Source organism: Anopheles coluzzii, chromosome 3, assembly GCF_943734685.1.
Source record: "Anopheles coluzzii chromosome 3, AcolN3, whole genome shotgun sequence".
In the NCBI taxonomy this organism is placed as follows: Eukaryota; Metazoa; Arthropoda; class Insecta; order Diptera; family Culicidae; genus Anopheles; species Anopheles coluzzii.
Window position 1 is genome coordinate 12,114,783 of NC_064671.1, and position 21,698 is coordinate 12,136,480.

General features: G+C 44.8%; 1 protein-coding gene across 4 annotated transcripts in view; it reads right to left on the reverse strand.

Annotated features, from left to right (window-relative positions):
- LOC120956406 (locomotion-related protein Hikaru genki-like) overlaps positions 1-4,691 on the reverse strand; it is an 89,913-nt gene extending 85,222 nt beyond the window's left edge. Inside the window, exon 1 of one of the 4 annotated variants that reach the window (XM_049608444.1) lies at positions 4,566-4,691. The gene's annotated coding sequence lies outside the window, so the exon portion shown is untranslated. The remainder of the gene's footprint in view (positions 1-4,565) is intronic. The other 3 variants (XM_049608445.1, XM_049608446.1, XM_049608447.1) reach the window with 3 other exon arrangements.
- Between the last annotated feature and the right edge of the window lie 17,007 nt (positions 4,692-21,698).

The following is a 21,698-nucleotide window of genomic DNA, read 5'->3' on the forward strand; positions in this document are numbered from 1 at the left end:
TGGGCGCGCAGTCGATTATGCGAGGGGAAGGTCGCATGGATTTGATACACTTCGTGCACACCCCCTCTGTGAAAGCATCTCATCGGGACAAATCATGCTCGCCATTAATCATCCCCCTGCCGCCCAGTTGCTGACGGGCGGGAATTTGTTTGAAGATGAAGCAAAGGGCTTACGATGGAGACGAGTGTCTACACGCAACTCTCTTCGATGCAAGCGTTTGTGTGTCAGTGTGAAAACACACACACACACACAAACACTTCCTTGTTTTCCCGCATTTACACCCCCCCCCCCCCCCCATGCGATCAATGCGATGTCAGTGAATTGAGGGGCTTTATCGGGCTTTCACTCATTCCGCTTTCACTCACGGAAGCCATTCCCAATCTCAATCACCCGCTGCACGGTACCCTTTTATTGTGCCATCCACTGGTGTAGAGTCGGGTGACGAACAACACACACACACGCACACACAAACAAGAGCAGTCTGATGCGGGCCGAACCATTATTCGGCCAGCCATCTTGATAGCCCGCATGTGGGAAAAGGGAGGCGGAAGCGCGCCACAAAGCATCATAAGGACACGGGATGACGATGATGACGATGACAGTCAGTTTGATTCGGCATTCTGGTAGCTGCTGCTGGAGGGTGTGACGGTCGCGCCGAGGCCAATCCGGACCAGAGTAATTGATTATGTCATAACAATACGCAACAAACATTAAACATGTCAGATTATATTTGCAGATGCGAACGTCGCGGAGCGGAATTTATATGTGCATACACATTGGCTGTCGCGACGCATTGGGGGGGTGACACAGCCCAAGAATGGGACCGCAGTTTGAGCAGTGTTTGTGTGTGTGTGTGTGGAAGGGAAATGTCGTTCCGTTTTTCCCCGTTTTTTTGCTGCCAACAATAAAAAAGTGCTTGAGGAAGAATCGTTTTTACATCGATCGCTCGAATTGGATGATTCTGCTCGAATGAATAAGTGCGTGTGTCTGGTTTCCCCCCTTCTGTTTTCTTTCCCTTTCATTCTCTTTTTGCTCATTTTTCGTGAGCCCTTTCTTGCTGTCTTTCCCCCAGTAGAGATCATTCCTTTCGGATTGCGGCACACACGCACACGCATGTTGCCGGGAGCTAATGAAGTGTGAGTGAATGAAGCCTGCATTCTCATCGCTCAACTCGCGTCTCCTTCGGCGGGTTTCTCGCTTTAGCCATTTGGCAAATTGAGACAACCAATTAGGCAGTGCCATTGTGCGCATCGGCAGCGTCGACGGATGATGGAAAGAAGCGTGAAGAAGGCCTAAAATGGTGCTTCATCACACACACGCACAAATCCACGCGTCCGCGTTATCGTGTGAGAGGGGTTTGTTTCCGTGCAAATGATGGATGGGATGAGCCAAACATGAAACATGTTCCCGCAGTGCCGAAGCCGATTGCAGCCGATTCCATTCCAGCAGCATTAGCAGTCAGCCTGCGGGCACTTGTGCGGGAACTTTGCAAAGCCGAATATCAATCGTGCGCTTTTTAACACAGCAGCAGCACCGGCAGCAAATTTGCTCATCTCCTCCATCAACTCGATCGATTCCGGTCCAATGAGTTCGACGCACGGGCAAACACACACACGCTACTGCAAAACGGTCTGTTGCGCCGTGTGTCCTGTGCCCGAGGGCCCGAAAGCGCGCGCTCGATGAGTTTTGATCCGTCCCATAAGCCGGGTAACTAATATGTGCCAACAGTGATCAATGTTTGCCACTCGCGTACCCCGGGCTCGGATATTACGGTGCGGTGTGCTTGACATCGGGCTACCCCGCGGCTATCATGATTGAAGTGTCCCCGACGCGTCTGTCATGACTGTGTCGTGCACCGTGTCTCTCTATGTGCTGGTGACATTTTCCACTCTATTGAGGTGTACAGGTGTCTGTTTTATTATCTTTTTTTTTTTGCTTTTGCTTTGCGTTTCCCGTTTGAAACCAATCAAGAGGAAAACGAGAGGAGCATAAACCCCCGACGAGTCACGCACTTCGCATTCATGTGTAGCCATCCTTGTATGCTTTTATTCGTTTGATACCTCTTGCAATGTTTTGTTTTTTTTTTTGCCGTGCTTTCATATCAGAAAGCAAGCAGTAGCAGGAAACGAAGAAACATGAAACACGTCACACATCAGCTTCGGGTGTGGGAAGTCCATCGATTCGTTATAGATAATTGCTTGAACGGCCGTCCCACTACACCGGTAAGACACGGTTCTTTTGCTCCGTTGAACCGTAGAAACACTCCCGGCTAATTCCAGCCTCTCTCTCTCCCTGTCTCCCTCTCTATCACCCTAGTCGTCATACACAGTCTGAAATCCTGGTGAAATGAGGTAGTCGTTGCGGACGAGTAGTCTGTATTGATGTTTCTTTTTTTGCAATTTTTTGTAGGTTCTTCCTCGTGTGATTTACTTCTCGATTCTCTCGTTGTGCCGATTATTGTTACCGCTTACGCTGGTGGCAATCCTCCCCCTTTCGCCCCCCCCTGCCATTTCCTGTTCCATGTTCGAGCGTGCTGTATCGCTATTTATGTGAACATAAATATCCCCACGCCATCGCACTGCACACACAACGGGGGGAAGAGGGCACGATGGCCGCCGGCGTGCAATGAATGTGAGCGACCAGAATGAATGTGTTATTTTTTCCACACCGTTAAAAGGCACGGCGCACCATACATCATGGTATGGTTGAGTGCAGCTTTTTACCCCTCCCATCTCCACTCCCCCCCCCTCACCCTCTTTTCCCCGTTTCCACTTATTTGACCAGAACGAGTGTAGCAAATCATGTTCTCTGCGTGAGGAAAACGATTTTCATTTAGCACAGGTAGGTCTATAGGACTTTGTCTTTTTTTTCATTCTCTTTGATATTGCAATGAATATACAGTTTTTGTGAGTCAGACCAACTATGGCGAGTTTTTTTTCCTTCATGCAAACAAAAAATTCATTTAATTTGCACAAAAAACAGCTGGTTGTTAGTTTACAAAACGCGGAATGTGTAAACACGATGTGTATCATGAATAATGTGAATTATGATTATATAGTTCATTTTAAACGTGTATTTTACGCTTGTCTGTTTTGGACAAGTAAACAAAAGATACGAAACGTTATCACAACAGGTTGCATATCCTTTTTTTCATAAAATCAATGCGTTGGTTTGACAACTGTGCAGTATTTTAACGTTTCATTTAAGTGTAGAATGAGTTAGAAAGTTTTCAGTTTAACAGTTCCCTTATGTTTTTTTTAAATTTTATTACATTCTTTGTAGAATGAGTGTTTGTAACTTTAAGAAAGTTAGCGTACACAGTTTCGAATCTTATAATTAAATAATTCAATCACTTAGGGGAATATTGCAAATTGATAGTGGAATATTTCAAGCATACTGCGGAGGTTTGCAATCGTATAATGGAATGTTGCAGCCGGCTAGGGGAATTTTTCAAACATGCTGTGGAGCTGTCATTAGACTGTGAGTGCTGCTATAAACATTCGAAAAAAATTTAATTAATTTTACTGATTTATCACGTTCAATTGTGACTCCACGGTAGACTTCATTAAGTTTATCATGTATACAGATGGATGCCACACGAAAACAATTTAAAATGATGGTTTTTAGAAAACAGCATCGGTATCACTTCGAAGCTGTTTGCACCGGCTGCTAAAATATAATTGCAGCTTTAAGTCCGGGGGACACTGTCCGTACTCGCTAGTGTAATTTCGATTTTCACTAGCGCATCTGGCGGCGGCTGGTGCAAGCTTTTTTCGTCATCGAAGGAATGGTCATGCTGAATCTTAAGATTAAGTAGTTTTTCTATCGTTTTTTGTCATGAAAATGGATGCAATACGTGTAGGACATGTGCATCTAGCTTTTACAAAACTTTTCTCGTCCGTCTAAGTACAAAACATGGAAAAATAACATATTTTCTGAAGCGGCTACAAATTGTTTGGCAAAATGCTTCGGTCAGCCGCCACCAGATGCGCTAGTGAACATCGAAAATACACTAGCGAGTACGTACAGTATCCCCCGGCCTTTACAGTATAATTTGCAAAATTCCCCCATTCGGTTGCAACACTCCATTATTTGATTGCAGTTTACCACAGTATGCTTGCAACATTGCACTACCGATTTGCAACATTCCACTATCAATTTGCATCATTCACCTAAGTGATTCAAGTGACCCAAGATTACAAGAGTTACAAGATTCGAAACCCTGTAATCATAATAATTAAATGGTCGCGATAAAAATGTGGGATTGAAAAATAATTAGAGATTCTGCTAGAAGTGCAATAGAGCATTGTGTGGTTAACTTTTTTTATATTATATGTCAATAACTTGTAACTTTGCAAAATTATCACCTTGGCAACCTTCTCCGAAACAGGTGCTACGTGACACGAGAATATAAAATTAATATTCTATATATAATGTAGAATTCAAATAGTACCAATTTGCATATTTCAGCAAACACTTTCATAAACACAACCTTAATAACTGTCATAACTGTGGGATGATTGCTCCTTTGATGACTATAACTTAATGGAAAACTTCAAACGAACCTGGTTAGTCGACTATTTGTGATGTATGAGTAGAATAAAGCCAGGATGGTCCAATTAGAGCATGTTCAATAGGTAATCAATCACTACAGCTTCGACCAAGGACGACGTAGTCTTCGCACTCTGTAATGTAGACTAAAAGAAAAAAAATATATTAAATTTATGAAACTCGATACTAACCATCAGATATGATAAAAAACCTAATAAAAGAAACAATACAAAAATGACATAAAAGCTTTGTTTGTTTATATCAGAGCAATAAGCACGGAGAAAATGCACAAAGAAATTCCCGATGCTTCATGGGAATTAAATGGTCCCATCGTTTGATCATAAATAACGCATCCAATAGCATTTTCAATAATCACATACATGTTGCATCGCCCCATTCAATATTGATTCGACAAACACGAACGCTCCCCACTCACAGTGTTTACCTAGCAGATAATTACCCAGCTCAATTTGATTCCGATTGCCGATAAGCTGCCTGCCAGTACCGACGAATGATTGATGGCATGCAAAAAGCTAACAAGCCACCATTAATTAAAAACTTAAACAGACTTGTGCAGTTCAGCAACAAGCTCCGTCGCATCAAGATCATTCGTCATTCGTCAAACGCCGCACAAAAGGCAAGTGCACCCGTCAAGTGCACTAAACATTATTGGAAACGGGTCTCAAACGAGATGCGCTTGAGATATAGGCTTACCACCACCACCCACAGGATTTGTGGCTTTGGATTGCAGCAGTGCGAGCTAGTTGTGCTCTGCACACCGACAAAAACCTCATCAATGGAAATGGACCCGACCATTGACCATCATTCATCATTCATTTTGCAAAACCAACGCTGCCGGTATCGTTTACTCTGCTGAAGTGATTAAGGCAAGACGTTCGAACGAACTCGTTTATTTTACTTACATAATACATGTACCACCGGTGGAAGCATTGGAGTAGGAGAGTTGCTGGGGAAAACTTTTTGAGAACCGCTACTTTCATGCAGAATAAGTACACACACACACAACCACATACAGAAACCAAACACAGTTCGATGCCTGTAAGCAATGTGCTGCTTTTTCAATGGAAAACCCCTCCTCTTTCCGTGTGTGTGTGTGTGTGTGTGTGTGTGTGTGTGTGTGTGTGTGTGTCGGCAGCTTCCAAGACATGTTTGGAGCAGGTTTTACCGGTATCGAGTAAATGAGCAGCAAGTAAGAAAGGCTGGGTAGGCACATTCTTAAACACCGAACCGAACCAAGATCGGTTGGCAAAGATACATTCCCCATCGGTTGACCATAACACTCACACACACACACACAGCACGGGACAAATTGGGCAGCCCCCCCCCTTAAATGCACGGCAACTTCTAGATAGACATCTTCAAAGCCGGGGAACTTTGCGGTGAAACAAATTCTCCAGAAAACGTTCACGCCCCGGTTGGCGGCTCCCGTGTGCCAAAGTTTTGCCCCAAACTCAACAAATTGTTGAGTCCCCAGCTCCTCCAGTGGATACTTTATTGTACGGTTAGTTACACCTACTGGTGGAGGGGTTTTGGGGCGGGATGGAAACGATGGAGACGGTTTTCATGTAAAAATGTGTTCCTTTCGATCGATCCTACCAAAAGCACACCACTTATCACTGAACTGCACACACACGCACAGACATACAGACACAAATCCGGGACACACGCGTACGCTCTGCTCACTTCCTCCCTTCCTCACAAACCTCCCTTGCGGTGTCGTTAGGGTAATGTCACCGAATGTATCCTGTGGCAAAGTTGGCAACAATTTTACTTCCTTCCTGTTGCGATAGCTGGGGCACCTCCGTACACACTCTTTCTCTCTCTCTCTCTCTCACACACACACACAGAGCGGCAGGGTTTGAAACGATAGTAAAGCTTTCTATACCCCATTCTTCCCTGCTTGCTGGAATGCCTTTGCTAATGCGTTCCTTATGTTAAGCAGCAACTAGCAGAACCTTCTCCTTTTTTTCCTCGGAGCAACCAAACTGCTAAGCAAAACCCGGGTTGGGTCAAAAGTTTGTCAAAAAGGTCGCATCACCGGCACGGGGAGAATGCCTGTCTCGTCTGTTTACACCACCTGGCAAGGGCAATACACCGGGGGGTACCAGGGGGGCTTCTGCGACGATGGCCCGGAATTTTCCCAGAACTTTAATTGCGACTGCTCCGGTTACGACGACAATGAGGCACGCAAAATGGCGTGATATTGGCACACGAGCGTTGTGCTGTGCGCGAGATTGCATCAAATTGCTTTTGTGCTGTCGTTTTCCGGGTGAAAAAATGCTTACAAACGCACGCCGGTGGATTAGCACGCGCGGCATATCCTTTGCACAATTTCTAGTTTCAAGCCAGCGCGGCGCACGAACCATTTCCCGGAAACGCCTTCCCGTCCTTTCGAGCTGCTCTCAAAGACACTGCGCCTCTGGCGGAAAAGCATCAACTGCGCAGATAGATCCGCTAAACAAGCACAACAAATATACGCCCTCTCTCTCCCCGTGTAAAACAACTCCCCCGTACGGTGCAAAGTGAGCTGGTGCCGCGTGTTGGTGTCGCGGAACACTCCCAGCAGCCGGCTGTTTCCAATAAGGCGACAAAACTGCTCTTACCGGTGCAAGCAATAAATCCACAAGTAGCTAGAAGGATATCCTTTACTACATACACTCCACCATTCCTCACGCAGCCACTCCCCCCCCCCCCCACCACTCCGCTTCAGGTGCTCGTCGTACCGAGTCCGTCAACAAACACGGATCAACCAAAGTGTTCCTAAACGGAATTTTGTTCCCGGATCCTTTTATGCACCACACGGGACGAACCACATCACTTCCCCCTTTCTCTCGCCCTCTCTCTCTCTCTCCACTAACTCACACATTTTTCCCTTTTAGCGGGAGTCTCGATAATCGTGTTATGTCGTCGTTGTCGAGGTCGTCTTTTGGTTGGTTTAGCTGCAAGGGGTAGGTTTCCAGTTCGTTTTATCCCCCTTTCACTCTATTTCCCCCCCCCCCCTGCTTCTCTGCTTTATGGCAGCCATCAGGAACCAATCAACCTATCGTACTCACCCACACACACACACACACGCACAATAGAGAGCACACCACAAGGCTTTCCTTTCCTCTGTGTGTAAACGAGTGTCTGATATTCTTTGGTGGCAAATCACCTGTCAATGCATGAGACCAGCGACCGGTAAAAGCTCCCGTTGTTGCGCCACCCGTTATCACCTTCACGAACAAGGTCGCAGCAAAAAAAAAACCTCCCGAGCAGTGTGTAGGTGTGTGGAAGTGGCCCCAATCTCCCCCCCCCGTTCGCGCCCTCGTTGGCTGATGATGTTCGACATAAAGGTTTTTCGGTTGCGGACGCTTTGTTGTGCTGTGCGTTGGGGTTGAAGGAAAAAAACAACCCATTCCTCCCACACACACACATACACAAGCATATATGCGGGGTCGTGTAACAATGGCGAACCTATTTGGAGTGTGTTCACTAACTTTTTCAGGGCTTCTTTCAAGGGAATATACCCTGAAAGCAAGCCGCACGTGCCCGCATATACGGAAGACCTTTCGCTTACGCCTGGTTAAGCTTCAGCGACAAAAGACGAACATTGACAACCACAGCGACAGATAGCGAAACAGGGGAGAGCGGTAGAGAGAGAGCGGGCGCTGCAGTACGGCCTTACACGGGAAAACGTCTGCTGCTGAAGATCAAATCTCCAATATACTCCTTTTTTTTCGTTCGTTCGTTCGCTTCACTTCCAGAATAGGATGAAATTGATGCGAACGAGGCAAAAAACCCGTGCCGCTGCCAACACACAAACGAGATGGAAATAAATTCACTTCACTTCGTCGCGCAGAGCGGGCGGGTGCGGCTGAAGCTGTGTGCGTTTGTCGTTCGACGAGCGCTTTGTCAAACTGTCACTCATACGTATTTCCGGGCCCTTGGCCCCCACACCGAGCGATCACCCCTTCCCCTTGGACTGCCACACGTGCGAATTCGAATATTCGAGCACAGCGAGCGTGTAAAAGAGCAACACAGCACAACAGCGGGAAGTATAAATATATTCTTATATTATCAATCCTAACAACCCCCTTCCCTCCTCCTAATGCTACTAAGCGGAAAGGGGAAGGGGGTGGGAGAGGACGAAAACAAATGCGCTCAAACAAACGCACAAACAAACAGACACAAAACGGGCTGCCACCATTGTGAGCCGGAAGTTTGAGTTTGATCACATTTCAACTTCACCGCACCCCTGATGCTGCGGGGTTATGCTGGCGGAATGCTTTGTGTGGATCAATGCTCCGGTCATCTCTTTCTTTGTGAGCTTTTTTTTTTTTTTTTGGAGTGTATTGGCGCGTGCTCAGAGTTTGGGTGCTGTCCGTCAGTTTTATATTGCACAGCCCCGGGGGGAAAATTCCGAAACAATCGCTCGTTTGAATAGACAATCTAGAAATGCGTCGCTTCTTTTCATCTTCTCCTTCATCATCATCATCATCACCACCGACAGTGGGGCGAGTCAACAATAGCGAAAAGTTTTCGTCCCCTGCGCAGCCCCCAAATAGATTATTTTATGGGCAGTAAAATAAAGCGGCAAATTGGTACCGGACCCTCTACTGTTGCGCTGCAGAATGGACATGGGTTTATCGTATTACTTGGCCCCCAAAATAACAACCGTTTGAGCGGTTTGTATTTACCTTTACCTTGCGAGGGTTCACAAATACACTTCCGAATGCGGTCAAATGTGTATCCAAAAAGGAAGACAAAACATGGGTGAACCTAAACAACTTGATCTCTGTTACACCTCGCACTGGGCGCCTCCATCATCAAATGGAAGTAAAGTACCAGGCGTCTCCACCATACGAACGCTCGTGGTGGGTGTCGAGCGGCGACAATAGGCAGCTAAGGTAAACCGCCAACGGTCGTAAAACAGCCCAGCAGTATCGGCCGTGGCCTTTGACATTGCGAGGATAAAACGCACATGGTTGATTAATTTGTAGTTTCGTTGCAAGGGACATAAACCGTCGTTGATAAAAGGGGACGTAAAATAAATAGAAATCGGTCGTCTGTAGATGTAAAGGAAAAGGGGGACCGTTGTCACTCGGCTCACGTGCACCGCATCGTCAACGGGCCGCAGTAGGTGTGAAGGAAGAAAACAATAACACACCTTTTTTTTGGCTGCGATTGAATCACCCACAAAGTAGAGGAAAAAAATCATCCAACATCAAGCCGATTGTACTTTCTACCATTCTTTCTTTTTTCCTCCTTTCTCTTGCATTTAATTTCACATCCCCCGGCAGCACACCTTAAACGGTTTTATCGCACCACTGGCAGCCAGGGTCTAGGGGCTGTAATTCTTTATTTCACTTGCCCGTAGGACGTATGGTTGTAACGCACACTGAATAAATGAACTGCCCCTTGCACTCCCATCACACTGGCTTCCCGTGCGCGTTCCCGTTTGCTGTGCGTGGCAAGAAATGGAAAACGAGAAAATCATCCTCCCTTTGGGTAGATACAACGCCCACCATCGACCGGATGGACCGAACCGGAAGCTGTGCTAGCTGAAATAACCGTCGATTGTGTTTGTTCTTTTTTTATTCAGTGACATCGCAACACGAAACGCTGTATATGGTGGACGACACAAACACACAAACACACACATAGAAATCGTTTTTGTTGCACAAATCGACCAACGGACGGCGTCGAGTGGGTACCGTAACAACGTGTTAACAGAGTGTGCGATGTGCAGCAAGCTATTTGACAGTGGGATTTGAAAATACATGGCGTATGGATGGAATGGGGCACAGGAAAGGACCCAACCGAGACGATGTACAGTAGGTACTTAGTGTGATGAAAAGTTATAAAGGCAGTACGCAAAAACAGTTGTTTTATATTATATTGATTTAATCAATGAGCTACTGAATTGAAATTGCTTATGAATTAGAACAAAACTGACCTTAAATTTATATGTACTTGTTTTATTTCTACAAGAAGAGCATTTCTTTAACATTAAATGACTAAAGATTCAAAGTATGAAAAAAGAAAAGTATTTTTCATAATCTACAGAAAACATAAAAAATTGATCACACATATCATACAACATAATTTATTTTGTTATTTTGCGTAATAAATTATGTTCAATCTCTAGAATTAATTCTTCCTAATGGTTTAGCATAAACCGTAAAACCATGACAGTATAAAATATGCCACAGCCCATATTTTAACAACAAAACGGTCGTTTTCAGCAGCTATAGACACTTTAAGGTCACGATTATAGTATGCACAAACCATAAGTACCAGGCACCTCCATCATATAATGAATATGAGTGAAATGATCAATATTTTGTTGTTTTTTTTTTTAATAATAACATATCTTCTTTAAAATGATCACCATTGATACAGTTTTGTGAGTGAATGTATTTTGTCTATAAAACTTTTTTGCTTTTTTAGAATTCATTCTAGTATTGCAAATTCATGTCACGCGCCTAAACATGCTCTATGCGCTAAATAAATGCAAAAAATGCTTTAAAACGTAAATTTTTCATTGCTTTACTTTACTGCCTGTCTATGCAACGTTAGAGATATACATTTCAAGGACCACTAACTTATTTGAAAATGATTTGTTTGGTAAAACTTAAAAAAAACAAACGCTAGCAATTATTTCCGATTTTTCGAATGCCAAATTCCCACCGTTCAATCGCTTCCCGTACACCCCACACAGTGATGGTTTGTTTAGGTTAATTTTTTTTTTGGTCTACTTGTGGCACACAAAATGAAAACAGTCCATCGGCAGCAAAACCTGAAACAGTGGCCTTCTCCACCGCGTGACCGGTAAAGTCGTAGTCGTCACGTTGGCCAAATTGCATCGAACCGAAACGCCGGACGCAACCGTCGACCATGGTGACGGTTGCTGGCACTGTACCGTATCGTACCGCACCGTCGGACGGACCCCGGTGGCCATACCGAAAACGCAAAACACCAGCTTACGCTGGTAGCGTTTGCTCAAAAAGCGCCTCGCCGAACAGGACCAGGGCTAGAAGTCAAGTTGAGCGATAGAGCCCGGCAGCAGCAACTCGCTTTGAAGCTTGAAATTAGGTTTCGAGTAGTGTGCCTGTGTGTGCCTGTGTATGTGTGTGTTATTTTTTCCCCCTCCCCCATTTGTTTGGTTGCAAGATCCACAAGGCAAAAGGAGGCTCCAGGACACACACACACACACACATCACGGTTTCGGCAAACGGTTTTTGGAGTGCTTGGACAATATCAGCTTCCGTCCGTTTTGCGTACATTTCGCCGGAAAGCAATTAATATTCGTGCGTGAAATGAGTATCCGAACCGGGATGGGCAGTGGGTGGAGCAAGAGAGCAGCAGGCCTGCTGACACCCTTAGGACACGTGTTTGTGTATCCGGTGTTGCCGTACCCGTGTGGCAAAGGAGAAGCAGCAGTGGTACAGTCAAGCATTCGTGGGGAAACATCATTTGATTTGTCCAACGGTTGCGTTCGTTGCTACAAAGTTCCAACTGCGCTGGCTAAACATTCGTATGTAGCTCTCAATGTGGAGCAACATTACAAACCCGACTCAAACGCGTAAAAGGAAAAGCCCTCTAGGTACATAACCCGCGTAATGATTGAAATAAATGTATGAATTCAGGACGAAACCGTAACCGTCCGGTCCGGTCGTCAATTTAAAGCCGGCGAAAATTTGCACACCGCACCCCGCGTGACTACACTACTTTCGGTTGCTCTGCTCGGTGAGGTAAAATGGAAAATTACAGCTACCCGTGGCCCGCTGTTCCTTCACCCCGGCCCCCGCGCTTTGTGCCAACAGGCCAAAAAAGCTCGAGGCAGTTAACCCACCTACACCTACAGCAAACGCAAAATTCGCCACTCGACATGCAAACTGTCCAATTAAATGTTCCCACGGTCGTTCCCCCGGCACCGGCTGCCTTTTTCTCACCTTTCACACCAGGGAAGGGACGCGAGGGCACGGAAAAGGCCGAAAAGCCGAAAGAGCCGTTCCTTTGGTAATGAAACGAAATTGCGTTACGGTACGGTCAATTCAATTATCAAATCCATTCAGCGAATTATATATATGTTTCCCGCTTTCTGGCACCCGGGCCCTTCGCACCCGGGCGTTCTTCCCGTTGATGGGCGACACTCAACACAATGGAACGGTCCCGTCCCGCTCCCGCCGGGCCCCTTCGCGGCAACAATGAGACCTGTTGCAGGAGAAAATGAAATAACAAAAAAGCGACAGCCAACCGAGAATATTATAAGCTCCGAGAGGAGGAAATTCATTAAATTTTCCACTTACACTCCCGGGTGTGGACGAAGGATTCTTGCCGGCTCAAAACTGACCTTCCCTTTTTTCCACACTCCATCCCCCTCTCTCTCTTTGTCTCATTCGCTTTGCCAGTTTTTTCACTTCCTCTGTCTGTTTGCATTCATGGAAATGAATGTACTCATCGAAGCGTTCACACAGCCGACGATATTATAGCTCATTTTCGAACAAGAGCCCTCCTGCCGGATGACGACCGCCACGGTTCACCAAACCGTAACCCAGCGCCCAACTCTTCGCACCGCAACAACACACCGAAGTTGACCCGCTTCCGGCTCGCTGCATCCAGCCCGGAAGCCGTACGCAAAAACGCGCCCGTGCATCATGCGCGCGGGACGGCACGCGACATCCGTGCACGCGCGTTCATTACGAAGCGCAACGGAGCGGCATCTCGGGACGGCGGTGATTAAAGATCATTCATTATAATCATGTGGCTCTGCATCTCGCGACGGGATGCTTCGGAAGGGGGACACACACACACACAACGCCAGCATGCGCATTGGTTTGGCCGCGACCGGTCGGCGGAGGTTAATGGTTTGCTAACGAGCGGAAATTAACACTTCCTGTCCGGCGGTTTGGCCCGGCCTGTCCACTGGGACCACTGGGACCACGCGCACACAAACGCAGCCGGAAGCGCCGTATTTCCTCAATCAACCAATCCGTCCGTGCAAAGGCCAGTATTTACGCATCGGTTGATGCCGGGACCTTGGGTAACGGGTGTTCCGTGACAAAATTTGAATAACGCGTTCTAGCAGTCAATGCGTTTATGCTCACTGCTTGTGAAGGCTTGCCGTGTTAGGCCTTTAAAGTTTAGATTTAAAATAAATCAATCCCGGTGCTAGCGGTGTTATAAGCTGATGACAATCAGCTTACACTGGACACTCTCACACCGCTGAGTATCGGATTTAAGTTATGACGAGTAGCTCGCTTGACAAGTGGACGGATTTGCGCTTCAAATACTCTATTTAAGGATGCAGGCAAGCGTTTAGAACATTGAGATATCTCCATCATTCTATTTCATAGTTTTCTTCTTTTATTGTCAAGCGGATGTAAAATTAATTTTGAGTTCAGGTGGTGTTAAAATAAAGTTAAAATAAACAATTTTTTTAAATAAATAAAACAAAAAGTGTACAACAAAACAGTAAAAAAAAAAATCATATGTTTACATCCAAAACACACAATGCAGGAACGTATCGTTATAATTCCAATTACGGACAGCTTCAAACTTTGGACATTCATCATGTTTTTATTGAATTTACTTATACCAAGACCCTGGCCATGCTCCTTTTTAATGTTGCATGATTTCTATAATGTACTAAAATCAATTTAAAATGGGTCTGACCCGTAATAGTGATGTCGCAATAAAAAAAATCTGTTGGTCAGTTCACCGCCGGAAGCATTCTTATCAGTTTTGCTTCAAATCAACTACAGTGTAATTTCTACGATAATTCCTATTAGTCTTATCCCATTGCATTGATATCAATCAGAATCGATGGTAGAAGTTGTTATCAACACATATTGATTTCTGTCAGGAATTCGACGAAAGATGTTCTATCTTGTTTTAGTTTCGAACAGTCGGAGAAAATAGTGATTAATTGCAAAAATATTCTTAAGTACAGTGATAATGACAATGAAATGAGGATATTTGAAGATAGATGTGAAGAATGCGCTAATGGCCGTACGGAGAATATCATCGATTCGCACAGGAGTCGATCCAGGAGGACACCGACACTTAGAATCTTGTGTTCAGACTTCGAAACAAGTTAAAAACTAAAAATTAGTATAAATCTTTATTTTTTCTAGATTAAAGAAGGTTTGTTTCAGTGAGGCAAGTTCTGCAGAGGTATTCAAATTAAATTTGAATTAGTAGGAAATTATTACATGCCAAAACTGTCTCAAGTGTCCATAATTCGGAGCAATACGGTACAGGCTATAAGCTCAACAATCAGTTATTGACAGTAATAAAAAAAAACTAACCTAAAACAGACAAAACATGACTGCAATTAGAATAAATTCTTATTCTTTTGCTTTACTATAGCCAAACAGTGTTTGAACTTCATACGACACATACATAAAAACAGAAAGTTATTTCTTATGGCATAGTCTATTAGGAGGAAAATTTATAATTAAATCGAAGCACCTCCGGAAGTCTTTTCGTTGAGTGCTGTTTGACAGCTCCTATGGTTTATACCAAGAAGAAACAATAATAATTTCAAATGATTATTTGGCTAAGACATATTACAAAAATGCATCAAAAATTATTGAAATTGTTGGGACACTTTCTTGACCCTTTCTTGCGGGAAGTGGATTTCATGGGATGGAAAGACTCTACGGCAGCCTATTTAGATTTTAAGCAGACAATTAGAAGCGAATAGGAATTTTCATGATCACTTTCTGACAGAATCAGTAAAGGAAGTGTCCCAAAATTATAAGAACTCCTGAGAATCAATGTAGAACGATGAACGATTGCAAGAAGTATTTGTCAAGAAGAATTTGTATTTTTTTTTTAGGTTTAGATAAGTTTGTAAAATATGTCCAATGTTAACAACTTTGAATAATTTTGGCTAAAACGGTTAAAAAATGCGAGTTTTTTTGCCAAATATTTAACGAAACACCCTGTACTGCCCATAAAACAGGCAGCTGCAAATCACCGAGAACGAAATTAATAGAGTTTGAGCAAACTGATCAAAACGGGTAAACAAACCAACCAACCCAAAACAGCAAAAAAAGAATAATATTGCTACCCGACACAGAGTGCCTCAGAGAAACCAAAAAGAAGCCAAAAAAACAAACATCAAGCAAAACAAAACGGCCCGCATGTTGTAACAATTATTTTTAATTGACAGCACGCGCGGCCGGCAGCGGAAGAGGGAAAGCCGGAGGAGGCTTGACCCGGGTGTTCGGGTCAGTCATTAAATGAAATGCAAAGCAGGCCCAGGTCCAGTCCGGTCGGTCCAAGAATGAAGTCAACAACAAGGTTTCCCCATCGCGTGCGCCCCCCCCCCCCCCCTCCCCATTGGTATGGTAATCATCGGTAAAAAGGCTTCGGCTCAGCCTGCTTAAACAAACGCGCAAGTTTTGCTTGCAAGCGAGAAAGGGAAATAAAATAAAAGAAAGGCGAAAAGTGGAAAGAAGCGTCGGGCCAGGATGTGATTATTATTAATTTTTTCATCCACTCCAGCGCGCGTTCGAGGCTGCTAACGGAGCACAGAGCTCCCTTGCATTGGATGGATGGTTTAATTGGAGTGAAAGCTTACGATGGGGAAAGGGCTCTTCGTGCGCGTGCTATTTCGCGTTTAACAGAAAGCAAACAAGCCCACCCAAAGGCAGCTTGCCGAATCGTGTGGCTTTTCCCATATAAAACGCACAAATCTACCCAATACCCGTCCTTGAGGAGCGAGCTAAAAGGGTTAACGTGTGAGCGAGCATTTGCGCCGTACCCCTGACAAACAAATAATCGTAACCATTAAAACGTATACACAAACACACACACACACACACGTGAACATCATTTATCATTTGTAAATAAATGGCCATAAAAGCGTGAGAGAAATGGCGAAAAATTGCATAAATTGCGACCGAAATGCAATACTCGGCACTGGAAACATTCACCACTAGGCAAATGCAAATGAATGCAAAGAAGGGGGGACCGACGAACGAAAGGGAAGGGTTTTTTTCGGAAAAAATGGCTATCCAACAATTGGAAATACGCTGGTGGTGCGCAAAGAAAAGCGGTCCGTTTTTCTTCTCCGTATCGGACGCACATTGTACGTGATTATAATATAACGTGTACAATGATCCCCTTTTCCCCTTTTTCCCCTTTTTGTGACCCCTTGTGGCTCTTGGTGACATTTTGTGTTAGTGACCAGCATTGTTTGACCGGCGGTTTTCCGGGGCATTTTCCGTGGTAGCGGATGGGTTGAGGGTTGGTGTTCGACATAACGGTTAAATAAACGTTTCCGATACACAGCGCATTCGTATTCGGAGGAAAACTTGAGCCACAAAAAGTGGATTAAATCGAAAAGAGAAAGAGGGGCCATTATCCAGGGGAAAGGGCGCTTTGCTGTTTGGTCCTTCCAGCGAAAGAGTCACAGAAGCTGCTGCTGCTGCTACAAAACACCGAGAACGCCGAATAAAAAGGGGGTAAGCATAAAACATAAAATCGTCCCCCCCGTTTGCGCCCGTTCGCATCGATACCGTTTGGCCATTGGTTGGCCGGTTGGTTATTTAAGTTTTCCCCCTTTCCATTCGTTGCTTGTTTTTCGCACAAGTTTTACCCCGGCCACACACAAACAAAAAAAAAACATTGCTTCGATGCTCCTGAAGGAATGGAAATTGCTTATTATTTTTTAATACCGGGATAAGCCGGCTTGTACAAACGAAATTCAGGTTGTTCAGGCACGCCAAACACACACAAACAGCTGACTTTGTTCAGTGTTCCTGTCCTTGCACGCTCTTGCGTTGTTTGAAATACGATTTGTTTCACTGTTGGATTCAGGGCAAAGTAGCGTTATTGGATTTTTCCTCTATTGGATTTTGCTTGCCGTTTTAATGTGAAGCGATTATTTTTTTTAACGTTTATTCCATCGGCAAAGGCAAAGGATGTTTTGTTTTAGTTTTTCTTGTTTTAATTTATTTTATTTTTTCCCCACATCTCTCTCGCTGGATCATACTTTCTGCGCTGACATCTTATTTAATTTGTGATAAAAAAAAAATCAAACCGATAAGCCAGCTAACGAGCCGGATACGAAGAAACGGATCGGTGGCGGCCAGCACCGGATGCTCGGATAATTGGTCGAGAAGCGGGAGCGCTACGAATAAATTACCGGAAAACGCGGGGAGGTGGCTTGTGGAGGAGCCAATATTTTTCGTGCGCTATATTTTCACTTCCTGGATTTAATTATTATCCTGCACGGTTCAGCAGCCCCCAGTGTGTCCTCTCCCTGTTTTTTTCGCCAGAAACCAGGACGAAACTTTTATTCCATTGGTTTTAGGAAGCACGAACAGGAAAAAAAATCTGAATTCTACGAACAAAAAAACGACATTTCTAGCAAACCTGCTCGTTCGAGAATGGGAACACGGAAAAGCGAATCAGATGAACACATTATTGGAACACGAAACCGGGAGGGGAAAAAATGTATGCGTATCACAACTTTTTTAAAAAAGGGATAATTATATCGCTCTACCCGACGAACGGGCCCCTTCTTCCCCAGGCAGCTGGCGCTAGTAGCGAGAAAGCTTTCGCTCACAGTAAACAGCATTGACCGATTCCGGTTACTGGAAGCCGTTTTTTGTTGTATTTTGCGTGCCCTTTTTCCTTTCCTTTTTGCGTTGTTCGTTATTGAGACTGTTCCCACGTTTGCTCCGTCGATGGCCGCTTGCCGGGAATCACGATTTTACAGCGTCATTTCCTGTGCCGAGATGATGGGGGGGGGGGGGGGATGGTGTGCGGTGTTCTTTTACAGCTGCTGCTGCTCCGTGTGATCGGTTGTTTATCCTTTTGCACGCTTCCTGCTCTCCCCGGTCCGGGGGATCAGATTCCAATAAAAACACCGTCCTGTCCGGTCCTTCACCGGTTTTGCCCCTTTTCTTTCCCAGCCCTTCGGCAAGTGCTCCTCCGGAAGCAGCAAGAAAAATAAATAAACGGTCAACGTAAACAGACGGAAGCTCGGGCCCGGGGAACAGACGATTGAAGATTATTAGCTGGAAGCAAAGTGCCATTTGCCGTGCTGCTTCCACCCCGTTCCTGCTTTCCTGCTACGCCGGACGATGGAGCAGTGCGAAAAGTCAAGAAGGCGAGGATGCCCCCGGGCGGCACTAGCGCTATCGAACCAGTCGCCGCCCGCGTGTCTTGCCCGCGCCAGTACGGATCGTTTATTGGCAAACGCTTGCGAATCGTGATAACACTCGAGGCGCGGTTTCGGAATACTAAATTGCAGCCCAAGAAAACGGACAGTCGGGCGTGCAGGGATGGTTGCCCGGTGGACCAGCGTCCCTGCAACACGATACACAGGGTTCTGCGCGGCGATTTTAAGCAGGGAAGCATATTTTTTGCACCATTTTTGTAAGCTCATTAGCGGGGCGGAAATAAAATGGCATATAAAAGGAGTGGTAAAGCAGCTTTTTGTAAATAAAAACATTTGTGCAAGAAGCAGCATTTTTTCATAACTCTCACTCAGTACTAATAATGAAAAATACAAACGGAATGTAAAGCTTTAACGAATTTTTATTCGTCCTTGTTATCCGTACAATCCACTGTTGCTCGTGGCGATCACAAGTGATAAAATAGAGCGATCATCAGTGTCGGTCCGTGATTGGTTGACCTGGTGCATGGAATCAACGTATTCTCGTAAGCGAGTATTCAACTGACGACACGACGGAGTCGATATTAGGATTAACAATCGGATTTCGCCATGTATTAAGACAATCAGTGCTGCAAAATGTCACTGTCAATGTCATAAAAAATCTGACTGAAACAAAATCCATGTCAGCGTCACGAACTCAACTGTGTTAAGCAGAGGTGATGTTCAGACAGTTGGTGTGTTCAATACATGCTTGGTGACATTTTAGCATTGAACGCTTTGCCAGTAACTGTGTCATGACTTTTTTTTTACTATGATCAGTTGTGCAAAATGTCACTGACATATTCATGACAAATTCCGACTGAAACAAAATCCATGTCAGCGTCACGCACTCAATTGTGATAATCAGAGGTGATGCTCAGACAGTTGGTGTGTTCAATACATGCTTGGTGACATTTTAGTTGGTTCGGAACCAACGCTTGGTCAGTCATTTTGTCATGACTTTTTTTACTGTGATCTGTTGCAAAATTCCGACTGAAATAAAATAATATCAATGTCATCAGATCTACTGTGATGATCAGAGGTGAGACTCAAACAGTTGTTGCAACCATCACATTTTGTGACATTTTGTGCAACCATCTCTTGGACAGTCACTGGGTCGCGACATTTTCTGTCGGTGATCATCACAATAGTCATGGGAGATATGCGGTGCGTGCGAGTGGTTCCAACAAAACAAAACCAACAAAATGAGCATGTTTTCTCGCTTTTTTGGACCAGACAGAGAATTAAACAATACAGAGCGAGAAGTCATACTCATTTTGTTACTTGAAACCACACGCCAATTATATTCCAAAAATGTCGTGATTATCACCGACGGAAAATGTCGTGATCAAGCGAGTGACCAAGATTTGGGTGCTAAACAACATGTCATCAAGCGTGTGATTGGTCCACCAACTGTTTGAGTCTCACCTCTGATCATCTCAGCTGTGTACGTGAGCTGACTTGAGCATCGTTTCAGTCATGAGTGTTGATAACTGAAACAGTGACATTTGGCAGCTCTGATCACAGCCAGAAAAAAAGCATGATTATGGTTGCGCCGGCATTCAGCTCAGCTTGTTAGTTAGGGTATCGGATTTGACTTAAGCACAATCACTTTACGTTCAGCATGTCATAACGCACTTTCATTGAGTATCGGCAATGAACATGAAGCTATCACGGATATGTTCATTATTGTTGATGATGATTATCACGTGATTCTTATGACATTTTGTAGCACTGGCGGCAACCACTATGATTCACATTTATTCTACTCTGCCCTTGATTCGATTCGAATCTTTATCCAATGTGATTTTTTTCAATAAACAAACAAAAAAATCATTAACTCGAAGGTCAGATAACTCGATTGCAGAAACAGAATCGACACCAAACAATCAATATTTCTTACAATTTTGAGCTCCAAGCATCCGAATCTTCAGCATCTTTAATGAAATTTGAAAATGGCTGAACACAAAGCAAAAGTTAAACCATTCCAAACATCTTCTAATAACTTAAACCGTGTTCATCCAGCAATTAATACTCTTCACAGTTCACACCCACCTAAGCATGCTCCTGTTTTGGCAGTAAATGATTGTAATTTGTGGCTTGCCAAGTGGCTCTGCCGACAGACAAGATTGGTCTGATTGCATAAACGCACAGACGAACAAATCTTTTACTTGTCCTTGTCGTCCTGGAGCGCTTATGTAGCTCAAGTAGCAATATTTGTGAACGACCACGAAACATTCGGCAAGACGTTCGGTGTGTAGCCATGTTTCGAAAGATATCTCATCACCCGTTGCAATTAAACCGGATGAAATCCCCTGTATTTGCTTCTTGCCGGAAGCGCAAGTACAGCAAAGCCCCGTAAAGCGAACGGAGGTTTTGCCTTGAACGAACACAATTTACACCGTCCTGAAACCAAACACCCCCCCTTAGCCTCAAGGGTTTGCGAGTTTTGCTTCCGTAAACAAACAAATCCCAAGGGAAAATGAAACACACACAGTCGCCCACAGCCCGTCCACAGCAAAGGGTACTACACGGGCGGGAATGTGTATACGTATGGCAGCAAATGGGGCAACCACACCAAAAGATGCCAAACCATCGGCGGCCCATAAATGGTACCTTTTAAACCATCGAAGGAAGGAAAAGCCATCGGGCAGCGCGCGGAGGAGGGAGAATAAATTTCTCCCTCCCAAAAAAACCTTCGCACATCCCACCGCTCCGCCGCGTGAGCATGAAGGGATTCGTTTTAATTAATCGAAATTGAAAACAAACCAATCTTCCGACCGGAGGAAGGGAGTGCTCAAGGGGAGTAGGAAATTAAGGACATACGGCATTGGCGGGACTGTTGCCCTGCCCCGCGCTTCCCAATCTGTCTTCGGGAGGGAAATGGTGTGTAAAAGACATTTATCGGGTGTGGGAACTTAAATTAAGTGAAGAAAATAAAACCGAACCCTCGCTTCCTTTCACCAAG